General features: G+C 36.6%; 1 pseudogene; it reads right to left on the bottom strand.

Moving 5' to 3' along the window:
- Positions 1-4,634: 4,634 nt before the first annotated feature.
- On the bottom strand, positions 4,635-10,393 carry LOC106371582 (annotated as a pseudogene).
- Between the last annotated feature and the right edge of the window lie 1,101 nt (positions 10,394-11,494).

The following is an 11,494-nucleotide window of genomic DNA, read 5'->3' as shown; positions in this document are numbered from 1 at the left end:
AATTGCCATGAAAAGAACATATCTACAAGCATCTCTTGAGCCTTGAAACTCTTTTTGAAACATGTTACTCATATGATATTGACATTGTTCTTGAAACAAATTACAAACTGAACTTGGGCATAATGAATTTAATCTCTCTTGCATATGGGTACTTGCATACTTGATCATGGATTTCATACACATTTGGGTTATCTTATTCCATGTATTATCCTTTGATTAACCCAAATGGCACTCCCCTACCCTTGAACCCTTGCCATTCTTTGAAACCAATATTGATTTGTTGAGTGAGGTCTCTTATTGATAGCTTGTCATGTGCAAAATCTTGAGAGTATTGGGAGCGACATATGTTTGTTCTCATCTATTGCTAGCATAAGATCCTCATTTGAACTAGCATCTAGGATGGTGAGTGAGTTTGTGTGTTTTTAAGTTGTTATATCTTGGGTTTGAGAGAAGAGAAAAAGATCAAAGAGTGTCAATAAGAAAAGAAAACCAATAGGAACCAAGAAAATAAAAGAAGAAAAACTCTTAAGTGTGTCGATTAGAATTCCCCAAAGTAAAAAAAAAATGAATGAAAGATCATAATGGGAAAGAAAAAGAGTGTCAAGTTCTTAGTTGGTTGATCATGTAAAAAAAAGAAGAGAGAGTTCACTTGGTGAGAAATGTGAGTGAAGTGTATATATTTGGGTTTTGAAATATAAAAGATGGGTAGAATTTGTAATCACTTAGGAAGAAGAGTAGAATGATGAGAATGAACTATGTATGCATGAATTGCTCCTAGTCTTAGATAAATTTTGCATAATGATCATGCTCCTTGTTCTTGAGTGATTGCCACCATTAAAAAGATTGTATTTGAACCTTTCTTTTCATTCATAAAAGACCATTAATCTACCAACCCAAGTGATTGAGATCATGTGCCCATTTGTGAGAATCCACCTTGTGTGTGTGTGTGAATGAATGTGAGAATTGGTTGAAGTAACTTGTTGATTGATGAGCATTGCACTTTGTGTAAAGAAATAAAAAGAGTTTGATAGGCATTGAGAAGCTAGACTGATAAAAGAATGACCAATGATTGTTTGCTATGATCATTTGGAATGTTGTAGAAGAGCTAGGATGTGTGTCTTTTGGCTATGAGCTCCCTTTTTCAAACTTCTTCCTTCTTAGGACTTGAAAGTTTACTTGAGGACAAGTAAAGGACTAGTGTGGGGGAGTTGATATCTTGTGAATTTACATGTTTTTAACTTCTTATTCTTGCATAGTTTGGTCATTTAGAGCATAATTTAGGCACATTTAGGTTACATATCATTACATTTGTACATATCAGGTGTTGGAGAGCACCATGGATGAGTTAGAGGACCATTGGAGGGATTTTGAGTCCAAAGAGTGAAAGATGAACACGGACGAAGGCCTTAAAGATCTCTTCTGAAGCTCAAAATTTGTGGAGACACTGGAAATTGAGTGTGCTTTCCAATAGAAGTGGTTTCAAGTCATTTGGAGCTGTATTGGATAAGTTATGATCGATTTACTATATGTGTATCAACCCTCGCCGGGGACCACTGGAAAGTTAATTGGATGTCCCAACTTGCCACTTTCTTCTACCTTTCCTTTGCACGAGTTTTCCTACTTTTTTGTATAATATCTGCTTTCTTTTTATTAAAGGAGTGTCAAAGAAACATCATTATCTAACTTTAGTAATAATTTAACTTGTCAAAAACTCTCTCTCTTTGAAATATCATTGTTCTTATTGTTTTTGAGCTGTTCTTCATTGTTCATCATCTGTTCTTGAGTTTTAATTTCGTTTTGCTTGTTTAATCCTTGTTTATCTTTATTATCTGTTGTATCTACTTGAATATGCTTCAATCTATTATGAGATTAAGTGTTTTCATGGAGATTAGTGAGTAGTTTTCTTAAGAATTGATGGGTTAGGGAGATTAGAGTAACTTAGTGAAGATCTATGGTGTTATTGTATTAGATCCTTGTATGAACTTGCTTGTTGAGTATTCTTAATGCTTGTTTAGGCTTGATCACTCTAAACCTGATTTCTAAACACTTCTCATCAGACATGATAAGATGAAGTGTTTGAATCAACTCAACTAAGCTCTAGTGAGATTAGCCAAGGACACTTGATGTTAAAATTGCTAGATAGTTATTAAACTTGAACTTAAAAATTGCTTGATTGAATTAAGCCAAAGACATTTGATGTTTAATGATTTCTAAGCAAATGGACATTTACCTAGACATAGGACTTGTCTAAAATTGTGTTTAGACTTAAGAGATTACTTTGATTGAAAGCTTGTCACCTAGATTGGATCTTAGTTACTTGAAGTCAATTCCCAATACCCACTTGTCTAAATTGATTAAAACCTTGTTGTATTGCTCTGTTTGCTATTGTTACTTGACACACACTCACCACTATTGAATCTGCTTAGCTTAAAAAATGACTTGTATTCTCACTGATTCACATCACTAGGACTGGTTCGACATTCACCCCACTATGCTACAACATTTGCAATAGCCAAAAAAACCTGTTATCAGCTCACCCGGAAATCCCACAGGAAAAATTCACTAGTGACTGGTCGTCGGATAATTCAAAAACAACTCGTTACATGCAAAAAAATACTTTGACTTGATGAGAATAAAGAGAAGGGTTGAGTTTCTTATATAGAAGGAGGAAAAGGAGGTAGGTTTTCTAAACTTCCAATGTGGGACAAAATAAAAAGAGAGAATTGGGCTTTCATTTTAATAAAACCAAAAAGGCTCCACCTAAACAAGATCAGGGTCGTTACAATTCTTCCCCACTTAATCGGAATTCGTCCCGAATTCTAAATTGGAACCCGAGGAGCACTTCAACGGATACAAAGGAAAAGAAGAATCAACTGATACAAAGGAAAAGAAGAACACACGATAAAGAACAAATGAAACAAAACGAAGCTTGGTCTTCTCCTGCAAAAGAAAACAAACTCAGAAACGCTAAAAACTAACCAAGTGATACTGGAGAGGAAGGTGACATTTTTTTTTTAATTTAAAGTTCCCAATCCCCAAAATATTAAAAATCGTTGAAATCTGAGTCCCATAAATCACCGTCCCGTGTCGGAGCCGGGACAGAACCCCGCTCTGATACCAAATTGTAACACTCGTCTCCTCCTCTTTCGAGACCGGCGTGCTACTTACTGAAAAGTATCGAATCAACCCGAGTTATTCAAAACCGAATAAAATACCAAAGCATTTAATAAAATAAATACAAAAGAACTACATCTTTAAATTGATTTATAAAAATACGTCTAATAAATCGATGTAAAACCGGAATAAAATATGTGATCCCCAGGACACCAAACCGTCCAGATATCCAACTACTCGGCAAGCTCACCTGCGATGGGAAGATGGGGGGTGAGCAACAGGGGAGTTACTCCGTGAGGTATGGGATGCTAAACACGCAAACCACTGACTTGAGTAAATAGAACTCCCACTATGGAAGTTTAGCTCTAACATGAACAAACAAGATGCCTAAAGCATCACACAACACAAACAATGCGATGATAGCATATAACTAGTCAATACATCCCGCATCTCCTCATACGGATATATATATACATACGCTGCGTCGCTAGTACAGTCTGTCTCTGTACCCCCGCCCTCCAAAGCTGCGTCGAATGCAAACATCTCTGCACCCACGCCCTACACAATCTACGTCGCTAGCCCAGACGTCTCTGAGCCCCCGCCTACCAAAGCTGCGTCGCTAGTCCTGACATCTCTGGACCCCCGCCCTCTCACATAGTCCCTACTCATAACTATGTATACATACATATATATATCGCATCTCTTAACATCACACAATCAAATCAACGGTTGAATCCTCTAGACCCCTAGTTCCAGTTTACAATGAATGAACTGACTAACAATCAAGACTCAAACAAACTCAATTCAAACAGACGGATCCTGATTCGAATCTAAACTACGATTGAGAGAATTTTACACTGGTATGAGATTTATGGAATAGACCCTCACCTTAGTCACTGGCTGGAATGATCGACGGGAGATGGTCAATAGAAAAACCAGCCGGAAGCTCGTCCAGAAATTCCGCCGGAAGCTCGCCTAGAAATCTCGCCGGAAGCTCACCCAGAAATCCCACCGGAAAAATTCACTAGTGACTGGTCGTCGGATAATTTAACAACAACTAGTTACATTCAAAGAAATACTTTGACTTGATGAGAATAAAGAGAAGGGTTGACTTTATTATATAGAAGGAGGAAAAGGAAGTAGGTTTTCTAAACTTCCAATGTGGGACAAAATAAAAAGAAAGAATTGGGCTTTAATTTTAATAAAACCAAAAAGGCTCCACCAAAACAAGATCAGGGTCGTTACAGTCAGTTTCTAGATTAATTATCATCAATACTGTTTGCCACATAATATTTTAAATTGAGAAGATGATGTCTATACCTACAGAGTGTTATACTTTCTTGATACATCTAAATGAATTTCACCGATGTAAGGAAATCCAATATATCCTACGTGCAATGAACACAAAGATATAAGTTACCACACAGCGTAGTATTCCTTTAGCAATGTTGTTGGTTTTCTACCACCGATTTGGCTAAATGAATTGTTTTAGTAGTTTAGATGTTGTTTGCAAACTACACTGATAAAATAAACTTTTAGTATTACTATTACTAGAGGACAAACTCATGAAAAAGTGCTTAAAACATTGTTGAATCAAAGTGAAAATGTTTCTCCAGCGAAAGAAGAAAATAGTGATCCTCATATAGTGACATACATGTATAGCCCATCATAGATAGAACAGACATCATCTCCCCTCATTGATCTTGACTCCAAGCATTTGCTTATAGCCGCTGTCACTAGGCATCACAAAGCTCGTCGAGTTATACGCAGAAGCACCTGTTTCTTTAGTTTGAAAGGCGCTAAAAGAGGAGCCTGAGGTGTCATCAGATCTTAAGTCGGTTAGGTAGCCTAGCTTAGAGGTTACCTCACTGACCTCAATGTCTCCTGAAAGCATAGCCACCACTTTTGACATCGGTGGTCTCAAGGAATGAGATGAGTATGTGCACAGCAAAGCAATTCCTATCACGCGTTTCACTTCTTCCATGTTGAATTCAGTCAGCTCATGATCAATTAGTTCAGCTTCACAGCTATTCTCGTGTAGATTCCAGGCCTGTATACACCAATGTTGTTAGATTTATATCAAATTTTGATAAATACCTTTCCATTAAAAAATTTGACTAACAAGCAAGGACTTACCCATTCAAGAAGATATTTTTTCTCATTCCCGAGGTTCACATCAGAATTTTTCCTTCCACTCACCAACTCAAGAGCCACAATACCGAAGGCATACACATCCGTTTTCTCTGTTAGGATTCCTCGCATGGCATATTCTGGCGCAAGATATCCACTTGCATTCACACAAACATGTGTGTTATATATACAACTATATATTTTATATATATACATATATAAATTAGTGTTCCAAATAAGAAAAAGCTGTGGTTGGAAATGCATACATAGTTCCTGCCACTCGGGTACTTACGTGACTTTTCTTTTCATCGTATAGCCTTGCAAGCCCAAAGTCAGAAATTTTTGGGAGCAGCTTAGAGTCAAGCAAAATGTTGCTGGCCTTAACATCCCTGTGTACTATACGGACACTCGCCTCCTCGTGGAGGTAGGCTAGACCTCTGGCTACTCCCATGCATATCTCGAAACGGGTGGACCAATCAAGATGTAGAATCCCTCCTGTAACATTCAAAGAATGAGTAATTCAGCTTTGTAGAGAAGCAAATATAAATAAGCCATGTTTATGTTCTTTACCAAATAGTGCATGATCGAGACTTCCATTTGGGAGATATTCATATACGAGCAAGCGATGATCTCCTTCATAGCAACACCCGTAAAGCTTTACTAGGTTGCGATGCAATACTGAAGAAATTGCTATGATTTCTGCAACAAATTGTCCCTTTCCGTGTTGGGATCCAACCGACAACATTTTCACAGCGATCTCTCTTCCATCAGCCAGGTTCCCCTGTTAGATGTTTCAAAGCATAACAAAAACACGTGTATTAATCTTACCATTTTATTGTTCAAGGCCTATGAAGCACATGTCTCATTATTTCCAACGCTTTGAGAAATATGCATATATCTATCTATATATGTATACGAATATATTATTATTGTATGACGTCTACTCGTTTCTAAAAGTTTTAGTTATGCCATTTGCTGTTCTATTGCTACTTAGTTAGGGGTTTACCCGATAAACAGACCCAAATCCTCCCTCTCCAAGCTTGTTTGAGGGATTGAAATCTTGAGTGGCACTTTTAAGTTCAGAGTAAGCAAAAGTGTATGGCTTTACATCCATACTAAGCAGCTCTGCCATACCAAAAATATGAACCACTTTGAAAGATGATGTTCAAGCTCAAAGACATGTTTGTGTTGTAATTATTACCTGCATCATCTGTGTAACGCTTTCTGCTTTTTCGGATGATGAAGATAACCACGCCTGCAAATATGCTTAAAAGGCCTAGGCCAACAATAGCACCCACAACAGTACCAGTCGTATATTTTTTTCTTTGATGGTGGTCTGTTGCCCACAGTTGGTATAAAATCTGAACATGTAACACTTAGGCACCAGGAAGATTATAGAAAAGAAAAAGAAAAGAATTCGCCATTTGTTTTGATACCTGGTTTTGCACTGATGGTCGATATTAGTGGCCCACAAGTACCTTTAACAGGAATAGTAAATGTTCCTCTGCCAGCCCAGAAAAGATGAATTTCAAGATAATTTTCTGATACATGTGCTTTATAGTTTCGCTGAACTGGTCGGACAGTAGTGTCACCAGATGTTTTGCGTATATCAAAATCCTTTTCAACAAGTCTTCCCTGTAAAAAAAGGAGCTAGGTCTCAGAATTCAGAAAGATGATTATTACACATTAATAAGTTAACTTGTAAAGCACCTGGACATAAATGTCAAAACGTCTTCTTCCTAAACCTTTCCAAGCATTAGTACCAAGTATTTCTATTTCAGCAAACTGAAGTTTTACGGTATAGACTCCATTTTCTAGCCCCAACCCATAGTATCTTAGTGAAGATGAAGAATGTCTTGCTGTCTGAAAAAGCTCTCGGTCCAAACTGTTGATAACCCATATATTATTGATATTCCCGGCAAAAAGTCCTACACTACTGGTTGCCCATCTGTTAACATCATTCACGAAAAATGAAGCAGATCCAAGATCCTCGTCATCCCTCTCAAATACTTCTCCTGTTATGGATCGTATCTGTGGCCCTCCGCACTTGATTGAAAAGTCAGAATCTAGACACCAGTCAACAGAAAAACCTTAAGAAAATCTTCTTTTTTTCCAAAATAAAATACCTGCAACTGTTATGATGATATATCTTTGTCACACTTACAGATTCCTTTTCCTCGATTGCAGGGGAAGTTCTTCTGCAGGCACTTTATTCCTGGTAAAACCCTTGTAACAAAATGGAAACAGACAGATATTAAAAAATGAAACTAGAATATCAGGTATCAAGAAGAACATATTTAATAAAATCACCTCTTGTCAAGACCTTCCAAGGTGAAGTTGTTAGCAACAAGATTGCTGCACAAATAACATACAGTTTTGTTAGGATTATAATAATATTTCCTAATCAGAAAAGGAAGCTAATTTCTTTCTGATATAAACCCACTGTGATTATAAGTAGAGATACAGTGTTTTGTTCACTTACAGTTTCAGGTTTGCTAAGCTGACCCATGAAGGAAGAGTACCAGCCAAATCATTGTACGAAACATCTCTAAAATAATATGATTGTGAAGAAGGATTAGAAACTACAGAATACGTAATATATTACAAAACAGTTTCGGATTATGTTGTAACCCACATATTGCTCAAAGTCTGGCTCTTTTTAGTGGGCAAAGAACCATTCAACGTGTTGTTTCCCAGAAACCTAATATGAAGACAACAAGGTCATCCACAGTTATCACAGCTAGATACGACTATATAGACCCAAAAGAAGTAGAAAACTTACAAGTAGGTAAGTTGATACACGTTGAAAAGTGAAGCTGGAATTGGTCCATGTAGTCTGTTAAAGCTTAAATCACTGGAAAACAGACATGGTAACACAGTAAGTTCAATGAATGGAGGAAACTGAGAACTAACATTATCAGCAACGTTAAGATAACTTGGTATTGTCTCGGTGACTTTCACAAATCATCTCACTTGGTTTTACAGAAAAGACTTCAAAATATGCTTACACTTGTGTCAGATTTAAGTATTCCCCAAAATTAGAGGGTATTGTCCCAGTGAGAATGCTGTTCCTCAATACTCTGCAACATATATCATCAATTAAATACACGCAAAGAGAAGACTGAGACAGTTCATGAATTGGAGTCAGGGGCGGTCCTGAGATTGTGGAGAATATAAACGTTTTAGTAAGGGTTTAATTAAAAAAAGGACAAATTTGGGGTTTTTTAATGTAATTTAAAAAAAATAATAGGCTATATGTCAATGCTTCATTTGGCTATGCCCAGGATCACAATTGATTGGAGTATAATTGTTGCCTTACAATGTAGTTAGAGATTTCATGTCTTTAATGAATTCAAGGGAAGAGCTTCCATTGGATATATCACCAAGACTCCTACATTTAAGATATGATTATGTTATGCAGAGATGGAAATTAAAAAAAATCTTAAACAAGAATGATTGTGACACGGTGACACCAATGCCAAACACATACAGTTCTCTCAAAGAAGTTAAGTTGGAAAATGACGATGGTATGGGACCGGTCAAACCAGTTCCGAGAATTTGCCTGCAGTAAAAACATGGTTGCAGTAGCATGAAAACATCTCCACTAAGTGTACAATTTAGATAACATGAGCAGTATAAGTAACAAATATATATAACTTTCTAAAACTAAAAATCATTCTTACAAGATAGTAAGTTTTGTCCACTTTCCAATAAATTCTGGTATCCTACCAGTAATGTCCAGATCGGTGATCGCACTGGTACAAACATAGGAAACCACCCCCACGCAAAACATAAATAATAATGTAAAATTAATTAATAAAAAAATTACAGAAATGTAGAAACACAACGATAAAACTTAACGTATATGAGAATTTAATTAAAAGAAAATCTTACGCGTCTTCCAGGTTTACAAGATTTGCAAATGAGGAAGGTATTTCCCCGCTAAGTCCTGAATTTGATAAGTATCTGCAAATAGAATGTAAGAAATGCTTACAACACTAGATGATTTTGAAAGGTTATATTAACTAAATTTACACACTAAAAGCACAATACATTCTCACATTTTTAGTAGTTCCGTACAATTCCCAATCTCAGCTGGTATAGAACCGGCAAAGTTATTTCGACCAATACCACTGCATACAGAAGATAGTTTTATTAATAAGGAAGCATGATGATATTTTCTTAAGAAGAATGAAGAAGCTTACAGAGATTTCAACTTGGTAAGCAAACCAATTTCCTTTGGAAAGGAGCCTGACAGGGCATTGATCCCAAAAGTTCTACGGTAATTGAGAACAGGACAGGCCAAGAGTAAGTGACAAGAAAGAGAGAAAGATTAAGAAAAGGAAGAAGTTATCATTCAATCAACAGCCTTACAGCCATTCCATTCGAGCCAATTGTCCAATTGCAGGAGAAAGGGGTCCGGTGAGATAATTTTGAGCCAGGTTCCTGAAAGAAAAATGCCTGTTATTTTGAGGTACACTGAATGCATTTACCAGCTCTTTCTGAATGATGAAAAAAAAAGTTTCTATACAGATTGGTGAGGTGTGTCAAAGTCCAGAGCTGTGGAGGTATAGGCCCTGCAACATCCATCGCATAGACCTTGCTGTGGAGTAAAACAACAACATGGAAACATTCAGTGGCGAAAACAAAAGAAAAAAAAAATAAGAGAAAAATTAAAGAGGTTGTACTGTACAGGGCGGTGATTCGGCAGGGTGTAGACTTTTCCAAACTGCAGTCGCATTTGATAAGAGGGTTGTAGGCTTTGTCATCAATGATAATGTTGTCGTTGATGGCTGCGCCGGAGCAAAGTTCGCCGCTTATATTCCATTCCTTTGGCGCCTGAATATTCCAAGCCGCGAAGATGGAGTTCAAAGCTTCCGCTGTTGTTTATCCGTCAGTTTTTTATTACCAACCGTCACTTTATTTAAACCAAACAAGTTGTTATTAATTATTTCAAAGGGTTGAAAGACAAACCTTCTTCCGGATGAATAGTGGCTCCCATTTGGTTTTGAGCTCGAACCAGGTGAATCGAACCAGAGATACACAAGAGGAACAAGATGGTGAGGAGTATACACGTGGGCATTGTCATCGACGGAGTTTTACTCTCTCTTCTTTTTGTTCACAGCAACGGTTTACACTGGTAATCTTGGGGTACGTATCCCCTCCTTAAATAATCTTACTTATTTTTACTTTTTTTTTTACTATCATCGTTACATTCTTGATTTGACTTATTATGTACCCCCGAAAACACGGTAAGTGGAATCCCGAGCCCTACGCTACAGAAATTTAATGTAATGGACCAGTTGACGGACAAGTTGACGTTACTTTTACCGATGACTACTAGACTTTTACAAGCATCAAGTGTGGTTTTTTTTTTTACTTTAGAGCATGATCATCGGAAGGTTCTTAAAATCAGATTTTTAGCGGAATATAATAACATTTCTCTTAACTTTTAACTAAAAAATGTAAGAACGGACTATTAAATAAGAGTTTTAAGAGACGGTTAGCTTTTTTAGTTAAAAGTTAAAAAACGGGTTCTTATATTCCGCTAAGAACCTCACCCTAAGAACCTCCCAATAATCATGATTTTATTACTTCGAATATATATATATATATATATATATATAATTGTGTTACAAAGACAAGTTTGTGAACTAATGGAAAAATGTTAAATCTTTGAGTCAATTGATGTGCGACTGCTATTTGTTCCAAAAAATGATGATAGTTGGAGAACTTGTGTTAACCATCGTATCTCAAACAACATCACAGCTAAGTACTGCCGTTATATACCTATTTGTTTGCGAGCTGCGACTCCACATTAGAGAATTTATGTTTAAGTGGTTTAGTTTAGCAAACTTAGTTAGACAAAATCGATATCTGGTTTCCCTTTTGTAATCTCGCTCTATAGATGAGCCTCAAGCATGGTTTTATCTCTTGAAAATGCTTTTACATAAACTCAGAATATGACTATATCTTGTTGGAGATAATTTTGAAGTTAACTTAGTGAACAAGTTACACAAGTCCTAATCGTGATATGTTTAGGAAAGTTAGTCCCTAAGAGTTTAGGAAACTATAATATCTATATAAAGAGTTGCAACAGTGTTGCATACTTTTGAGAGTTTTAGAGTTTGTGTTTGAGAAGCTTAAAGTTTTTGAGTGTTTCCTTAAGAGAAAGATTAATAAAGAGAGAGTTCTTTATTTGAGTTTCATACACAATCCTTAAAATTATATTTGGTATCAGAGCCAGCAC

Source organism: Brassica napus, chromosome C2, assembly GCF_020379485.1.
Source record: "Brassica napus cultivar Da-Ae chromosome C2, Da-Ae, whole genome shotgun sequence".
In the NCBI taxonomy this organism is placed as follows: Eukaryota; Viridiplantae; Streptophyta; class Magnoliopsida; order Brassicales; family Brassicaceae; genus Brassica; species Brassica napus.
This window is presented reverse-complemented; position numbering and strand designations above follow the sequence as displayed.